The 17618-nt window shown below is 38.6% G+C and overlaps 1 non-coding gene across 1 annotated transcript; it reads right to left on the bottom strand.

The window, feature by feature from the left end:
* Positions 1-2312: 2312 nt before the first annotated feature.
* Trnag-gcc lies at positions 2313-2383 on the bottom strand. Its single transcript has one exon. It is a non-coding gene; the product is annotated as a tRNA-Gly (tRNA).
* Positions 2384-17618: the final 15235 nt, after the last annotated feature.

Raw genomic sequence — 17618 nt, 5'->3', positions numbered from 1 at the left:
TCTAAGGGTGGGTCACAATGAAATGGGGATATATACATTTTATCCTTCAATATTTTGCTGGAACAAAGTTAACAGAACTTTTTCAATTTTACTCTCGTGGTTACTTAATTGTCATAAAATCGGTAAACAAATGGCTCAAAACGCCTTTAGTCACGTACTAGAGAAAATCTATGCTCAAGGCATACAATCATGAATCCTATTTAACATCAATTTATTATTTCTGGGCCAGAACACTGAACCAATGCTCGGTACATTCCTGACAAATCTGCATTTTATTTACTTAACTGACTCATCTTTGATTACCTTATTCTTAGAGATAGTATGAGTATATTTGATTAGTGGTTGTTTGCTCAGCTTCTTTGTACATGTGAGTAACTTTTGGTAATAGTACAGTTCTGAGTGTTCAAAACACACTACGTTTAGTTGACTACAAAATCCACTTATTGGTCCTCTGCTGTTGTGTTAGTTCCACATCTGCAATTAGGTACTTACTTACTTTGAAGTGTATTTATGCTGAGCTAAAATTAATGTTTCACATCTGCCATTATGTTACTTATTTACTTTGCTAGTGTATGAACTTATTTAACACTCACTGTATTAACATTTAAAGCATAGGATAGCACATTTATTTCATATTCATAGTGTATTGCAGCTGATTAGTTTGCTCACGTGGCAATCCATTTCCACTCGATCGGACGCTGAAACCTCAGGTAGTCTCTCTCAGACCTACCACTAAAGTGCATCAAGTAATTATGGACGAGCGTAATGCTAAATTCCTTAAACCTATAGGACACCATGAGCTGCTCTGTCTCAACTAACATAAGGGTACCTATGGTCGCATTCACGCCTCCAACTCATAACCTCAATACGTGTAGGTGTATCCTGTCACACACTACACTAAAATAATGGCCAGCTCCAACCTTATAAATACTTCAGGGACGTGTCCTTCACATCTCAACCACAAACACTGCTCAATTCTATTACAGTGCCTTTCCTTGCTACACCAGGTGAGTTTATCCTTACAACTTATCTGCATATTTTTCCTAGCACTAAGCAATCTCTTTTACTATTTCTTAGTTAGCTCTAATGCATACACTAGGTTTCACTACCACTTCAGATCCTGCTTGTAAACGAACTTTTATATCTTTTTAAATTACTGTTGGTGGACCATTTCCAATAAAATTGGAACTGTATATATATATAGGCTAATAAATAAGGCTAGGATGTTTAGATTTAAATAGGTTGGAGGTCCGCTATGACTATGAAGATGTGAAAAGTTTCTTTTGAATACCTATAAAATTATAGCGATAGCGGATCTCAAAAGGGCCAGTTCAGAGCTCATCTACTGCGTGCAGTGTAATTAAATTAATTCTCTCGCCCAAAATATTTAACTTAGCCACGTCAAAATTTTATTATCAATACTTACCTGCGTGCTGAATGCACGTTTAAATTAAGAGCTTCATCGGCCATCAGCAAAAGAAGCTATAAATTATTATGTAACTTGAAGTTGTGCATTACTAGCCCAGCGGCTAGTCGGGAGAGCCGATTTGATCAGGCGTTCCCTTAGCCGTCCGCACCGCGGCTTTATATATAAGAACGCTGCGCGAGGAAGCAAGGCCCCAGTTCTCTCCAGACCCTGAATAACACACCATCTGTGTCGGGAGTCGCGTCGCATCGGTATCACTGCTACAAACAGCCTCGGGTGCCGTATTAAGTTACTAGAGATACGCGGAACCATGAAATCATTTCAAGTGAAGGGTTAATTCTGGGATGATTTTCATTATCTAGCTTCAGTTTGCGTATTGTCGTATTTTCACGTGCCGTCGCGGGACAGACATTCTACCAATTATTTAGCGTGGCGTTTGATGAACTATTCTCATCAAATTATGGCGAGCATTCATTTCAACATTTAATTCGGACATTTATAGTTGCATCAGCGCATTAGACTCTGAACTGCTCTGTTAGGTTGTATGGATACTTGTGTTTTTCATCAGGGACTTTCAGAATATACTCAACTATTTTGGAATATCGTTTTTGATTATAAATCCCGGACAATCTCCTAATTCCTCAGACCTATAAGCTGCAGCTATAATTGTATTCTCAGATGAAGTGGGCACTAGGAATTCTAATTACAGGCTTCACGTTTGGTTAAATCACTTTCTGGTTGCTAAAGTGTAATTAGAGAGCCAGTGTTGAGAATGGCGAAAGACAGCATTAACAACATTCTAAAAGCCAGAAACTGATTCAACATTCAAACATTTGTACTGCAACAGTTAAACAACTCATTTTTCAAACCGCCGCCCCACATATGGTGCATCGGCCGGGAAATGAACCCGGGCCGCCCGCGTGGCAGGCGAGCATTCTACCACTGAACCACCGATGCACCCTCTACATTCTCACTTATCTCCTGTCCTAGCTGGGACTGCACAGCTGCCACACTATGTACCCTCTACATTCTCACAGTGTGTAGGGGTTTCCTGAATTACCTTTTCAACATCAGCTGACCAACGCATGGCATCATTAATGTTAAAGGGCAGCAAAGGATCAAACCGCAAGAACTGCCGACACCCGATAAAAGCGGCGTTGGCCGATGCACCATATGTGGGGCGGCGAATAATTTGACATCTTCATAGTCATAGCGGACCTCCAACCTATTTAATACCCTCATTACTGTAAGCTACACCTTCGTCCCAATACCTCCTATTTTTATATCTAACTTCTCCTTCTTAGGTATCCAAATGACAGTAATGTTGTTCCAAACAGAATTATGCAGGTAAACAACAGCGCAGAAAGCAAGAATGCACGTTTAAATTAAGAGCTTCATCGGCCATCAGCAAAAGAAGCTATAAATTATTATGTAACTTGAAGTGGTGCGTTACTAGCCCAGCGGCTAGTCGGGAGAGCCGATTTGATCAGGCGTTCCCTTAGCCGTCCGCACCGCGGCTTTATATATAAGAACGCTGCGCGAGGAAGCAAGGCCCCAGTTCTCTCCAGACGCTGAATAGCACGGCATCTGTGTCGGGAGTCGCGTCGGTATCATTGCTACAACCAGCCTCGGATGCCGTATAGTGTTAATTCTGGGATGATTTTCATTAACTAGCTTCAGTTTGCGTATTGTCGTATTTTCACGTGCCGTCGCGGGACAGTCATTCTACCAAATATTTAGCGTGGCGTTTGATGAAATATTTCATCAAATTATGGCGAGCATTCTTTTTAACATTTAATTCGGACATTTATAGTTGCATCAGCGCATTAGACTCTGAACTGCTCTGTTAGTTAGGTTGTAGGGATACTTGTGTTTTTTATCAGTGAATTTCAGAATATACTCAACTATTTTGGAAAATCGTTTTTTATTAGAAATCCCGGACAATCTCCTAATTCCTCAGAGCTATAAGCTGCAGCTATAATGGTATTCTCAGATGAAGTGGGCACTAGGAACTCTAATTACAGGCTTCACGTTTTGTTAAAACACTTTCTGGGTGCTAAAAAGTAAATAGAGAGCCAGTGTTGAGAACAGCGAAAGACAGCATTAACAACATTCTAAAAGCCTGAAACTGATTCAACTTGCAAGCATTTATACAGCAATTTATATTTTTACAAATTATTCGCCGCCCCACAACACACATGACACCTGGGGACACTAGGGTGCTCGTAAATGCTGCAGAAAATTAGTGTTTGGTGTTACTTCCCAAACATGTTTTGGCATACATTGCAACAATTAAAAACCTGCATCAGTTGTCAGAAGGCTAAGCCATCAAATCAGAACTGTAAAAAATGCTACATCCAATCATCCCAAGAAACCCATTCGATCTATTATGTATTGACATAACTGGATTCCTGCCACCTGCACAGAGAAAAGTGAAATAGTTGAATGATATAATGTATTTTCTAATTTGTTAAATTATTGGCTACAAAATCTGCTGCTGCTGCATCCACAATAAAGTGCATTGCAAGTGATTACTACCCCAAGGGGCGGTTAACCTGTGGTTATGCTGTCAGATATCACATCAAATGTTACCAGCAAGACATGGATGGAGTTTTTGAGGCACCAGTAAGTTGAGGAAATTTTAATCCCAAAATTTAGTCCACAGTCCAACCCTATCTCGAGAATTTTTCGCAAATTCAGTAGATTCATGAGAATGCACGCAACCAACAAACAGATTAAATGGGAGTAGTTTCTTAGCGTTTTTGAGAAAATCATTGACAACATTCCATTGTATAATTCATCATCAGATGTAATGCACAAACACTTGGAAAAGAACAAGTGGGATACACTGCCTCCAGTATTCCTTGGGAGGAAGAGGTAAGGCAAGTATTAATATCTTTAATAGAAAGTGCCAAGGTGTGAAAGATTCATTATGACAAGCAGCGATGTGGGGTTAATCAGTTCTCTGGTGGGTAAGTGTATTGCTAAAGAAACACTATAAACCATCATTGTTACAAAGGAAAAAAAGAAATGGCAATTAATGTATGCTGGCCCCTTTTGTATTGCACAAATACCGCACAATGGGAGCTATTTACTCGAAAAATGTTTGTATACACATCGCACCTGAAGAAGGACTTCCAGTAGGAAAATGTAAAGAAAACTAACATCAGAGACAGTGTTTGTGTAGATAATACTAAGACCAAAAAATAGTAAGAAGAAAATAACGCTACAGATCGAAGCACAAGATTAAAGAACAAAATCACAATACAAACATACTAGTGCTCATAGTACTTAAGTAAAACAAAAAACTGCTACTGGTACATTTACATGACAAATGATGTTGAATTGTAGTATGTTAGGGCGCAAAGCCAAGTGCCAGCAAGCCAGTAGGAAACGTGAGAGTAGAGAGGGCTGTGAAGAAGATGTCGCCACTGCACACTGACCGACCCCTCTCCAGAATGACAACGCGACCTCTATGCGAAGAGGACATAAGCGTCTCGCCGACTGGTTGTGGCCCACTTCTACAGAAGCATCGAGATTACGCACTTCAAGACCAGCGCCTTACGAATTATATATACCAAAGAACATTGTTTATTTTGTCTGTCGCGCTTCGCTTGTGACACATCTGTTTGACACAAAGTTAAGTATTCTACGATTACCTTTTGCAATAAAATTCACTAATACGATTTGCTTGAATTGTTGCGTAGCGATCCGAGATAGCAGGTTTCCTAGGCATCCCATATTTGATGAGTAAGCAGGAGTCGACATAGTGTAGAAGAGTTCAATTTTACCTTTATTTTTAGGAGAATTATAAGAGTGCTCAGGTACAAAATTTGGAACTGGAAAGAAAAACAATTTCCAACCTACAGAACAGTAAGATCTATGCTGCAAGTCAAAGACATCGAGTTATAATAACGCTAAGTAAAAGACACAATGAAAGGGACATGAATCACAAACATAACTGAAACAACATGGACAGTGTGAACATAGATACATTGGTCCCCTCCCCCCCCCCCCCCCCCCCCGCAGCTACTGTAAATTCATGGCAAAAACAGTCATTCACGTCTCAAATTTGAGACGGTTCTGAGCACTTGACGGAGCTCCGAAATTTTGATGTGAAAGTAACCAAACAATTAAGCAAAGCGCGTTTACAATGGGGAAAATGAGCACTGCAATTTTACAGGGCGTGCTTTCCATATGACTTGCATATACATGTGATTCACCTTTTGGTATGCTGGAAACACAAGGATGTCTCGTGTAATACATTTTTCCTTACGCCCTGAATAATAGTGGGAAGGAGCAATACCTCAAAAAATTGTCTTGTAAATAATAAAGACCCTGATACTCTTCTCTGATGAAGCCCTGTGCACATAAAATCACAATGAAAGAAAGCACTCGGCAACACATGTATGGTTATAAAGTGTGCCACACTGCTCAACTGTGGTGGATAAGAAGACCAGTTGCCGTGCTGTAGTGTAGTACTGTACTGATTGTTGCATATGCACTCTTGTATGCACCAGCATTCTTGTCGTCGAACAGACAATGCGAATTTAAAAATAAGAAGTGAACTTCACAAAGAAACTTATGTATGTACATATTGAGGTAATTTGTAGAGAAAGGGATAAATGTATCCTCACTAATAGCTCATACATTGACACGAAAGGAGGAATCTCGGGACACTCCACACCTAAGATTACCGTAAATGAAATGATGATGTAATAAAGGAGAAAATAGTATTTTTATGTATATGTACATATATGCATAGAGTAAGATGTTATCTAATTCCTGTTTCATGTGAATATCATTTGAGAAATAGGTGGACATTCCTCAAAAACACTGGGTACCGTAGGGCATCTCTTGTACCAAAAGAGTATGCTTTGAAGGCCTTTTCTTGGATGGCTCAAAGGACAGTCCAAATACCCAACCCATTCCTGATTCATTCTACGACTTTAACATCCATTATAAGTCATCTGAAGAGACCATACAGCCATGTGTGAATCTCGTCTTGTATTTTTTTCCGTTACATTTACAAAGGATTTTAATTAACATTTGTTTTATTGTGTTATTGAAATATGAACGTATAAGATACGTATAAAGAGAGAAATCATCTTGTAATGAAGCTAATGTGATAAGAGATAAGTTATGCTATGTAATTAGATAAGTTAGAATGAGTTTTTATATATAAAGACAATACTGTGTGTGTTACTACAGTTGAAAGACCAGAATGAAAGACCATATTAATGGAAAAACTGATATGTTGAAGTGGCTGTTCTAGAGGAGCATATTTATTTATTTATTTTATTTATTTATTTGTTTGATGTTGTTAAAAACACTCGTAAATGTAATTGTGTGGTCCAATATGAAAAAATTGTTAACTGATTTTTACTTCTAAGAATGTTACGTGAGAATGAAAATATAACAGAGTGATAATTAGCCTCAGCGTATTTGTACTTTAAAGAACATGGACTCAAATATTGAAGTTATGGTGAACCTACACAACACTTGATGAATACTCCTCTTACCATCATATTCGGTTTGTGGTAGTCGAATCCTGGCTCTCAGCGTAAGCTGGAAAGTAAAATCTTAAAACTAATACTGCTCTCTGCTACAGCTCACAGCTGTGACAAAATGTTTGTTAAATGTTAAAGCGGGCACAACCTGCGCTTCCGCTATGATTTCGCTTTTTAGATTGACACGTAATGGCGTCCGTTTGAAGCAGTAGCTGCTGTAATTGTGGAGTTGTAAACATCTTAAGAAAAATTAAACCAATGCAAGGAACATGACAGAGAGCTCACTGTACATCGAAATAATACACACATGAACTTTAACGTACTATATTAACAAGGTTAATAGCATAAAAGCTTAAATTCCTTTCGTGCTACAAGATGTCTGCTTCTTAACACCAGAAACAAGCAAAGGAAGAGGAAGAGAGGAACAATCTAGGAGCGTTTCTCTCCCTTATTAATATCATAGAAGTTATTACATAAGAGGTTACTGCTTCATACTACGATTAGATTAAATTTTTATGATAAAACATGAATATTTTACGCCACCAATGCGGTCGGTGAAACGCATAAGGTTCTTGTACATTTATTCCGTTGTGATATGCATTTCTCGTTCCAAGTTTTTGTTTGTTTGATTGTTTTAAATGTCTTTATGACGCAATTGTCACTGGGATGGCAGAATGTGAAAGAACCTCGTGTGGGGTCATTGAACCTCAAAGCAACATGAACATTAATGAATACTAAGATTATAAAGTCCTTGAGAACACTCTGGCACAAGTGAGAGACAGTATATAACAAACGTTTCAAACATTTTGTGAAGTGAATCTTTGGGCTCAGCCGTGTGAGTGTGAACTGTATAGACTTCGCCCAATAGGGCTGTGAAGCGTTACAATAAATAATCTCAGTGCCAGGTGGAATATTATGATCTCTGCAGAAAAACAGTACATATGTTAAGGTTGATCTTGTTTTGTCATATTCTTGTATTATTATCTTTTTAGCGTTGACTAGAGCTTGGGCTGATGGGAGTATGCTGTTGATTATTTAATAATAACAATTAAAGTGAAGAAGTCAGTGTACACAATTATTGTCCTGAGGCACTTTTCACTGTAGAGAAGGCGAAGAAGTTTAGCAGTTCTTCGACGCTCTTAAAGGAAGTAAGTGAAAATGGGTTAATCCTCCCTGGCTTGGACTGTGTCAAAATGGGCACTTGAGTGGTAAATAAAAATTAAGCGACATGAAATGGGGCATTAGGAAATAACCTATTCGTATCTCTGTCGCTAATGTAAATCCCTTTTGTGTGCTGTGACTAACGATTCCATCGAGAAACATCCTCAAACTGTGGGAATATTTGATTTTCAAAATTATTAAATTATTTTTCTCACACTTAGCAGTCAACAATTTTTCTATCCCTTCCAGTAACCGTAGATAACACAGAAAATTTCACAATTGTCAGACCATCTGGCCAGAAGGGTGTTGACCAAAAAATTCTAAAGTGCCTCTGATCTGATTAAGTACAAAATATGATATTCACCTCTGGTACAAATATTTATTTTCTGTCATATACTAAATGTTCTCATTATTTTCTTCATGTTACTAATCACAATCTATTATAATAATGTTATGTTCAAATATAAGTTATCTGTGTATTTAATTCACACATAACATTATCAAAGGTGAAGTAAGTGTCAAGATCTTCATAGTCTGTTGTTACTTTCTTTATTTCTATCACTAATTAATGAGCTATCAACCTCAGCTACTATCATAGATATCATTAATGTAAGATGTCATTATTAGTATGAAGTCAAGAATTGTAGTTGTTACTCTCATAGGATAACACGGTATTTTGATAGCACATTCTGTTGGCCGTAAGTTATTACTAATGGTAAACAAAGAGAAACTGTCAGTAATAGCTGAAGATAGTAACTTATTAATAATAGCGAATGCATGTAAATTCTTAGTAGTCAGAGAACTGATAAATTCTTAATAGTAAAAGAAAGTAGCAACATTTCATTTGAAACTGATGATGATAAAATTTCAAAAGTGACAGAAGCTGGCACACTCTTATTAACTACAGATACTAGCAACTTCTATGAAAGAAAACAAATTAACAATTTGTGAACAGTAACTGACGATCGTAGCTTACCTGTGTTAATAGAAAAAACTGGCTTATCTACTAAATGTTCATTATGATTTGTTTTGTAACTCTACCAGATGGCATCACAATGGCTTGTAGTTCCTCTAGCAAATATTCCATTTGGTTGGTATATACCATAACAGTTTCTGCATTTGTAACTACACTATATTCTAAACTGCTTTCTTCTTTTACTAGGCTCTTCACTCTTGACATAAAAAAAATTCAGAGGAAATTTTTCCAAAAAACGAGTACATAAGCATGACAAAAATGCAAAAGAAATATTGTTTGATTATTCTCTAGTGCATAAATGGAGGTTCACATGTGTGAAAACATACTAGTCCTTGCTTTGTATTTTCTCTCCCCTTTCTTCAACAAAAGCTTTTTTCAGCAAGATATTTATTTTATTTTTAACAATTAACTACATATGCTAATGTAAATAGAAAATGTGTATTTTAATATTAATTATTTGAAAAATATGGTTTTAATCAGATATTTGTTGATCCTCTGTAACAATTCCATAAATGCAAGAAAATAAAAATCATACAATAATTTCTGGCAAGTAATAATTTTCTACTGACACTTAACACATCTTTAATTTTTATGATAGGCTTCAAAACAACTATTTTTCTCAACACATAAGTAAATTTCTCATTTGATCCACATGACTCTTGTCTTGGAATTGCAGCCAGGTTTCCAGCACTTTGATGCATTCTGCAGTTGGTTGTGACAGAGCTCTTCTTGGCGTTTTGTTTACATTTTCTGCTTTATCTACATCTTCACTGTCAGAGGAATTCACTGTACAAGGGTGTCCTCTTCTTCTAGCCACTGACACAACAGATTTGTAATTAATCATAGCTTTGCCAACATGAATATTGTAATCCATCAGTGACATACTCTGTTGTTTCGGTATTTGATTGTTTGAACACTATCTGCAGTACATCACCCAACAATTGACAGTCACAATGTCTATTAAATGACTGAATATGCTTAAAGTCCACTTTCCTGCGCGAATGTAGCATCTGTCATATGACAGAAATCTGTCACAGAGATCAATACCACCCATATTTTCATTATAGAGTTTCACTGCCATTGGTTGTGGAACATCTAATTTTTTTTTCTCTTCTCTTGACCAACTCTTACATGTTGTAGAAGGGCTGCTTCCAAAGGCATGATGAAAGTGCAGCACACTTTTACTATCTTTCCTCTTAATAAGACAAATTTTGTAAGCTTCACTAGCACATTCTTCTGATTCCCTCTGATGAGATAGCCTGTCTTTTTCAGTTACTTCACAATTCGCCCCACCCTATTCTTCATGACTATACCTCTCTGATAAATGTTTCTCTCCAGTAAAATTTCTACAGATTTTGTGCTTGTGAAAAATCTGGCAGTGTATACACAATGCTGCTTGTCTCTAGGAACACTTTCAGTCATCATCTTAACAACTGCTGCACCAAGACCATATTCTTTCTGATCTTCAGTTGACACAGTAGCTGCTACAGTATAAACATGAAATCCAACACAAGACCATCAGGTGCAACCAAAATGAGACATTTTAAACCTAACAGTTTAGGTTTAGATGGTAAATAAGTCAGAAAGCCACACTTCCCAGAAAATGGCACCATCTATTCATCAATGGAAAGATGATGAGATTTCGGAAGGGTCAAGCACTTCTTCTTCACACAATCGAGAAAAGGTTTTACCTTTCAAAGCTTCTCGTGATGCTCGGTGGTGTTATCCACAAAATGCATGTAGTTACTCAGTTCGTAGAATCTGACTATTGTCATACACTTAGCAATAGCTAGAACTGTGTACCATGGGCCAGTAAAGCTTACTTTGTGCATAACCCAGAACTCCCATTACAAAATGTATCCCAGCTCAATTTCTTCTAAGCTCTCGTTTCTGAATCGAATATAAATTTGTTTGTAGGGCATGTTCTTCCTAGAATGACACTGGAACGTATTCTAGGATGGATTCAAAAATTCGTTTCTCTTCTTGATAATCTGTAAGATGAATTTTACTCCCACAAGGATTCATATGCGGTCTTTTGTTTCTTCTTCCACTTCGTGGATCGTACTGGCAGACAGGGTGGAACGAGAATTTCGTCTGGGGCATCTAAAAACAAAACATTAGGAATGGGACTACATAACTTTTAATTATTGCTAATAATTCCTGTAAACAATAAACTCACCATTTCCATGATTTAATTCATCACGAGAATCCCCAATCTCGTCTACACTAGATTCATCTTCGTCATTGTCTTCGAGCTGAACAGTACTATCTTCAGCCAAAAACGAGAATTCGTCATCTTCCCCATCAGATAAATCTTCATTGCTATCATTAAGAAGAACTTCTAGTTGCTCATCTGTTAAGATTTCACGCATTTCTGTAAAGTGTAAAAATGACTGTTACTTCAGTATTATATGTGAGTATTACATTATGTAGACGAAATTGTAATTAGCACATATGCATTATGAACTCAGGTCCGTGTACGAGGACTCTCATACAATGTGTTATTTCATAGGTAACAAACAAAATTTGTTCGAATCCGAACTAATTTTCAACATATAGAACACTTACCACACTTTAGGAAAAAATACAGATTACGCGTCTAATATTTGGGCATAACATTTATTTACATATCTTTCTTATTTGTAGAAACAGTCATTTTCAGTGCACGCCAAAATGTAAACTAACACACGAGTCGTTCCTTGCGTGGTGCTGCGCTCTCGTTTTAAAATGAAGAAGATCCATGCTCGCTGCCCATCGGCCTATACGCGGAAAAACACGTCTATTGTTGGAGAAAAAAAAATAATGACCAAAGGTCCACATTTGTGGACCGACAGAAATGTTCAAATGTGTGTGAGTTCTTAAGGCACCAAAGTGCAGAGTTCATCGGTCCCTAGACTTACACACTACTTAAACTTAAACTAATCTATGCTAAGAAAAACACATACAAACCCATGCCCAAGGGAGGACTCGAACCTCCGGCGAGAGGGGCCATGGGATCGACAGAACGAAGAGGTTAGTACGTCCTGTACTGAAACAATAGTATCAGAATTTTCAGTGTCATTAGCAGGCGTATTTACTACTAAATGTAAAAAACAATCGAAATCTTGTATCTTGTTTTTCCTAAGAATATTACTCTAAACTGGTCTAAGGTGACACCACCGTCCAACACAACAGGGGACTCCGAGGGGCGGAAAGGAGTGTAGATAGAAAGCGAAAGGAGGAACAGAAAAAACGAGAGGTGACTGAATTGACACATGTGAGGTAAGATAGCCACGTAGAGTGGCCGTACGGTTTGAGGGGCCATGTCACGTATTGCGCGCCCCCTCCCGCCAGAGGTTCGAGTCCTCCCTCTGGCATGGCTGTGTGTGTTATTCTTAGCATAAGTTAGTTTAAGTAGTGTGTAAGTCTAGGAACCGATTACCTCAGCAGTTTGGTGCATTAGGAAGTCACACACATTTGATCATTTTTTTTAGGAAAAGTAACAGAGAAGGGCAATCAAGGAAGGAGAACGAAAGTAGGGAATCAGATGGAAGCAATGGACGTGATTTGAATATGGTTTGGATGTAGAATTTCCTTTGTAGCTTGAGTATCATCCTGCTTAGGTTTGTAAATATTAAAATATGTTGTGTGGGGCTTGAATCTGGAGAAAGTAGTTCGGTAACAGAGTGGCTAACCAACTCAATTTTTATTTTTTTGTGAATGACGAACATGTGTTTGTAATCCAAACGCTTTTTGAGACTACTGTCAAGCCATCAGTCACGTCACTGTCATGACTACTATGTTGCTTGCTAATATGATGTACATACACAGATAAGCCACCGTAATTAGTGCCAAGAATGTGGCTCTTTCTTTTCCTTTAAAAGTTCTATGTAAATATGTATACAGTGTGAGTCAGGAGGAAAGATGTATGGTTATAGGGCTGATAGTACTGGTGTCTCTGAACAAGTAACCTTATATGAGCATACGTCCAATTCCAAATGGTTTCCAAGATAGAACATCTTTAATATCAGTTTTGTATGTTTTTCGTGTGTAACTAGAAACCCTTGGCTTCTAGCGAACACGTTGCAGCATGCAATATTTAGCTACATTAGACTTCCTACAAGAAATGTCTTATTCATTTTTTCTCTAATGGTAATAGCTTGCGTGAAGAGAACGAGAGAATACTGAAAATCTCGAGCGACGTGCGAGCGCTATAGCGTAGGTAGTTTTTGTAGACAAGTTTGAGGTAGTTTCCCAGCTTGATGGACCACAAGTATTCCATATCATATTGTCTATCTCGAGTTCCTGTATAATACTGTGGTACCTTGTAAAAAATGGCAGTATACTGCCTTAAACATTTTCTGTCTCAAAAATCTTTCCAAGTAGGCCAGATGCCCATATGAAGTTTTTCGTTCAAAGTCACCAATATTATCACTCCTCAAAGCATGTACCTTTCTTTTTGACTCACTCTGTATTAATGATCAAGCTATCATGATGAATAGATCAGTTCTTCAAAAGGGTCTAGGGCCACTGTTTTGCGTTCGCAGAGATAGAAACTGGCCACACTAAGAATTCGATAATGTGCACTCTCACTTTTCTTCAGAAGGGCTTAGCGATCCATGGGCCATCCAGTCTGGATTAGGAGCAGAGTCACAAAGGGGAGGTGATCCTCTGTTGGTGGATTCTTTGAATGGACGAGAAGATGGCAACCCGTTCACTGCAGCGAGCAACATGTCGCAACTGGAGTGTGTGCTCATGAGGGATTGGTGAGCTACACCTATGGTGACTGCAACCCTTTTAGACGCATTGAGGTGCGTGCTGCAGACGTCAAGGTCCCTTGTCCTGAGCCTCCTTGGCAACAGAGAGCAGGTACATTAAACTATGTCACTGCAGATAAATGTAATGTGGATGATGGCTGTGTCATGCATCATCTGAGCATCCTTTCTTTTCTATCAACGCTTTTTTACTACCTATTGCACATGGTAAAGTTATACTGTACATGATGTTTTTCTCTTCTTGGGAATTACGAGCTTCTAACCACTAATGAAAGGACACAGAAGCCTTTCCCTTCTATCAGTGGTGTTGTGCAGCCTACTGCACATAGTAGAGTTACACCATACATGATACTTCTCTCTTGTTGAGAATTATGAGCGTCCAACCACTGTCATACAGGTCACAGAGGCCCTTCTTATTATGTCTTATTATGGTCACAGTGCCAGTAACCCCAATCTTGTTGTTGGAAATACAGCGACAAGATTCTTGGTTCCCCTCTCGGAGGACCTTGCCATGAACTTGAACTTTGATACCAACCTCCTGATGCAAATCTTCTAATTCAAGAAGAGGTAATTGTGATATAAAACCTTTTGAACTGAACTACCTGCCGTAGTTCATCTGTCTGTAGTAGACTATGGTTAAGTGTCGAAACTTGGTTGAAGAACATTGAAAGCCTTTATTTGGTTGTAGGTAGAGTGTAAGGAAATGTTAGACTTGCTTTTACTCTTTCAGCTGGACAGACAAAAAAAAATTCGTGATGCAGAAATATGTTTCACATGTGCATGTATACCTTTTATTAGTTTGGATTTTAAACTTGTTTTGTAAAACTTCTGGCATGTTTAATAAGAATTTACATTTATTGGTAATAAAACACTGATTAAATGTTACACATCTTTTTGATGATGAACGTAGGAAAACTTTTGTGGTCTATTTCATCATTAATTGTGTTTCTCCATTATAGGAGATGGGCTTATAGTTTACATACATAAAGGTTTCTTGAAGATCAAATCCTGAAGATGTGCGTCTCTGTACAAGAAATAATACTTAAATTCAATTAGTATGTTCAAATGTTATGTACAGTGTTCAATAAAAAGAATGTGTGACTATAAGTATGTTTCCTGTTTAAACACAAGTTTTTTGAGCGAATTTGGAAAACTTTGATCTTTGCCTTGTTTGTTTGTGTTTGCTACCTTCTTTAGAAAATTAAAGGTAAAAGACAATACATACTTTTTCTGAAGTATATGCCAATTACTTTGACTATGATTAAAATTTTTATGTTTTAATGAGAAGAATTTCTAATGGTGCATTGTTTACTAAGGAGTGAATTGGTCTGCTCAAGTGCAACTGTGGATGTGCCTGCTTGAGAAAGCCGGCTGGAGTGGCCGAGTGGTTCTAGGCGCTACAGTCTGGAACCGCGCGACCGCTACGGTGGCAGGTTCGAATCCTGCCTCGGGCATGGTTGTGTGTGATGTCCTTAGGTTAGTTAGGTTTAAGTAGTTCTAAGTTCTGGGGGACTGATGACCTCAGAAGTTAAGTCCCATAGTGCTCAAAGCCATTTGAACCTGCTTGAGAAAGAAGTCAAATTGTATAATCAGTGAACGAATTGGATCTATTTTGGCTTGTCACAACAAAAATAGGATAGTCTGGAAGTCACTGAAGCCATCATGAGAGTGTTTGAAAGAGTGATTGTGGGATATAAATTTTCATGATTGTAAAGAATCAAAGAGTGGCCATGAATTAAAGTAACCATCACTGTAAAGTTTCTTTAAAGGAGTGAATGAGATGTGCAAGCTGGTTTTCTTTTTTTGTTAACAGGAATAAAGCCTAGAGGTTTACACACCAGCATTATGTATGAATACTGGTGGCAATAGGGTTAAGTGAACCAGGTGTTGTTAAGCGAGTGATGTATTGGTGTGCCACATTCCCAGTTTTTCAATAGCCTCCTACAACAGAAAAAAATGCTTGATTTGTCCTGCCAGGATCTTCCTATGTGCGACATCAGGTACACAATTATTTTATCCCAGTGTCACAGGTGATGAAACGTATCAGCCAAATGTTGGGCTAATATGTTTCATATTTCTCTTTTACATAGTTGATATATAGTAATGATGATAATTGTGAAGATAGATTCCACACCCAAGTATTAAGTTGCATGTTCTTGACTTAATGAGTTGCAAATCTCCATAGAGGAAGTGGTGGAGAACTATACCAGGTGGTGTGGGAATCCATTTACAGGCAACAGAGGCAGCCCAAGGGATGGACTGATTTCTAAAGTGAGGCTGCCTAGGGTAGAGAGTAGCAACCTGAGTGCTGGCCACCTCGCAGAATCTGTAGCCACACTGCTTTGTGTGCAATGGTGTCATGAGGTCATGTAATTTTTATAAGTTTTTAGAATCGGAAACTCCGTTCTATGCAGCTTGTGGTCATTTTCTAAGGAACTTGGTTTTGAGAATAGTGCAGCACACTGGATTAGTGCAAGGAAAACTGTTTTACAAGCTGCTGCCTCCGTTAAAAGAATATTTAGATGGCTCATTTTCGCTGAAAGACCTTCCAAGAAAGCTGGGAGTTTCTTACTCGGCCAGAGATAGCGAAGTGGCGATCTTCACTTGGGAAAGCTATGGGGCAGTTATTGTTAATATTTTCCTTCTCTTTGTGGGGGAGGACTAGCGTTATCCAAATGCAAAACCACACAAACAACAGAATTCTTTCTCTCCAAGCACCCACTTGAGTAGCTTAAAAATATCAACTAGGTGTGATATTAGAGTTCTGTTTCTTAAAATTGCATAGGGTAATATTAATTCTGGCTTTTCCAGTGGGGGAGGAAAGTTTATATAGACTTTTGTGGAAAACTGGGAGAGTAGAGGCAGCCTTAGGTCTTCTCACTTCGAATCTTCGTCAGGTAAGCGGAGGGCCGACTTGGCATGAACGAGGCACCAATGTAAGGTGGAAGAATGCAAACTCCGGAGGCAACAGTCCCACATAGGAGTGATCTCTCGGCGACATGTTTCCTCGTACAGATAAGAAACGTTCAGCGTCTATGGATCGCGGCTAGTGTATGTGAGTTGTTGGGGGAGTGTGATCGAGCAGATGTAAGACTAATGGTCGATGAAGGCTGTGGGCCACAGTTCTGTGTCCCTTGTTATAGCAGCTCAAAGACTTTTGGAGACGTATACCTAGTCGAGGCAGCTGGCAGAGTGGTCGGTGAAGTGTATAGCACAGTGGTCTCCAAAAAGGAGATGACACATGTCTCTTAGCGCCAGCACTCGCACGAGCGCCCTTAGTGCCAAGCATGTGGTGCAGTGTGGTGTTTGGTCTGATGGATCCAAGACACTACTAAAGTCGCCACCAGTGATGTAGTGTTTCGTATTTCCATTCAGGAGTACAGCAGTTTTGTCAGAATAAAAGGTGGCACTTTCACCATGGCAAGATATCCCAGAGGGCACCTATACATTGACAATATTGACTGCTCCCACCATGATGGCAGATGACAGATACATGATGTCTGCTGCCTCAATGCCGTCATGTAATAGGGTGGTGGTTCCGCCAGCACCGTCGATTGATGGGATGCTGTAAGCTGTGTATTCATAAATGTTCAATTGCAGCTCCAGATGGACTTCTTGAAGGAGGGTGATATTGAGGTCAGTTGCCTGGGGTATATTATGGAACATTCGCGATTTGATGACAGAGTGTATGCCATTAATATAATCTGCACCCACATGGTGGGATTAGGACATCTTAATGTGGAGTATGTAGATGCAAATGGCGGTCTCTCAGTGTAATGGGGCCACTTGGC

Source organism: Schistocerca piceifrons, chromosome 3 (genome assembly GCF_021461385.2).
Source record: "Schistocerca piceifrons isolate TAMUIC-IGC-003096 chromosome 3, iqSchPice1.1, whole genome shotgun sequence".
NCBI lineage: Eukaryota > Metazoa > Arthropoda > Insecta > Orthoptera > Acrididae > Schistocerca > Schistocerca piceifrons.
Note: the sequence above shows the minus strand (reverse complement) of the source record. Positions and strands in the feature narration are given on the sequence as shown.